A 2,138-nucleotide genomic window follows, 5' to 3' on the forward strand; every position below is an offset into this window, starting at 1 on the left:
TAAGTCTTCTAATTACTTTTTAATTATCTTATATAGTTCTAGACTATAGTCTACTTCTTATTAATAAGAATAAATAGAGCTTCTTATTAACTATTCTTATTATAAGCTAGAACCTAAATAGTATTTAGTTACTATTTAATCGCGTCCTTAAAAAGACTCGTGTCTTACTATTATACTTATAGAATCTCGCTCTCTACTTAAGAGTTATTATATAACCTATATCTTATTTAATTAAGAATTAATAGAACTTCTTATAATAGTATTTATTTTTAGCTACTTACTCTTAAGGCCTAAATAGTCTTTAGATAGCTCTATATAATAACTATAACTATAGCTTATTCTTTTAAGACTTAATAGAGCTTCTAATAGGTTCTAGGCGACTAATTTACCTACTATCTCTTATAGCTAATCTTCCTATAAAGATTTACTCTTAGGTATACTATCTTATAATAGTTTACTTATATACTATACTAAAGGTCTTTTATACTTATTATAGTACTAACTCTATATTACTAGTATACGCTAATAATATATTTTAAAACTTAGTTAGAAGATAGTCTACTTAGAGCTTATATTTAATTAGGATTAAATATAAAATATAAGAGACTACGCTCTAAAGAAGTAAATACTTAGTATATAAGAGGTTATATTTAATAGAGAGCTATCTATATCTACTTACGTAATATTTATTTACTTATTAGAGAAAGGTTATACTAAAGAGTCTAAGCGCGTTATCTAAGCGCTGCTTAAGTAGTAAGTAGAATCTAGATATTTAAGGTAATACTTAGATTCTTCGCTCGTTGTCTAAATGTAGTTTAGATAACGCGCGCGTAGCTTTAACTAAGATTCTATTAAGAAGCTATCTAAGGGGCGTTCAGCCTGTTACACTAAGGCTAGTTATAACACCCCTACATAACCCGCGGGTAAAGAGTACCTATTTACTAGCCTAGTATAAAGAGCGCTATAAGGTATTTATCTAGTAATATAGTAGAGTAGAAGTACTTATATAAAAAGTAATAATAGGTTCATAATTTCTAATTTATATTAAATAGACTAATAAGTATTGATTTTATAAAGTTAAGTAACTAGTAAGAAAGTATAATTTAAGTTAACTATAATAAGAGTAATTAATAAAATCTATCTATCCTTATATCTACGGTGGTAAATAGGTAGAGGTTATGTTGGTGTTAGGTTGCTAAGACCTAGGTAGGTGTCGGTGTAGGGTCTTATATAAGCAGCAACCTACTACTAATACTAACCTAAGTCTTAGCAATCTACTACTAACACTAACCTAGGTCTTAGCAACCTAACCTAATACTAACCTAAGTCTTAGTAACCTAATACTAACACTAACCTAACTTTTTACTAAGACTTAGGTTGGTGTTAGTAGTAGGTTACTATAATAGCTAATTAAATTCTTTTATTACAGCTTATTAATATAGTTTTATACCCTCTACCCGCAGGTTATATAGGGTTAAGTTAGGTCGTACAGGCTATAGGTTAGTGTTAGTGGTAGGTTGCTAGGTGTTACAAGTAACAGCAGGAAGGATCCTCTCCCTGGGTCTGACGACGAATGGTTGGGAAACCACTGAGGATCCCAACGGGCAGAATGATCATCGCGGGGCGAAGATCACGTGACTGGCATCTCGCCAAGAGGTGACATCTCGCCAAGAAGGCAGATGCCACGGCATCTGGAGATGCCAGGACATCTCGGACATCTGCAAGATGTTGGACATTTCGCAGATGCCACAGATGTCAGGACTGACAGCAATGAGGATATAAGGATGGATGGATTTCATTATTTACTCTCGTTGTGGTCAACTCAAATTGTACTTTCTTACTAGTTACTCAACTTCACAAGATTGATACTTGTTAGTCTATTCGATATAGATTAGGAATTGTCAACCTATTGTTACTTTCTATCCAAGCACGCCCACTCCACTGTATCGCCAGACAAATACCTCACGGCGCTCTTCACACCATCTCACTCGCCCTAACGCGGATCGAGCTTAGAGAAGTATCAGCACCAAACCCCGTGTAACACTAGGGCTTGGGTTGGTGTTAGTGGTGGGTTGCTAGGGCTTAGGTCGGTGTTGGTAGTGGGTTGCTAGGGCTTGGGTCGGTGTCAGGTTATTATT

Source organism: Bipolaris maydis (genome assembly GCF_028858645.1).
Source record: "Bipolaris maydis strain C4 unplaced genomic scaffold PSV08scaffold_8, whole genome shotgun sequence".
Taxonomy (NCBI): domain Eukaryota; kingdom Fungi; phylum Ascomycota; class Dothideomycetes; order Pleosporales; family Pleosporaceae; genus Bipolaris; species Bipolaris maydis.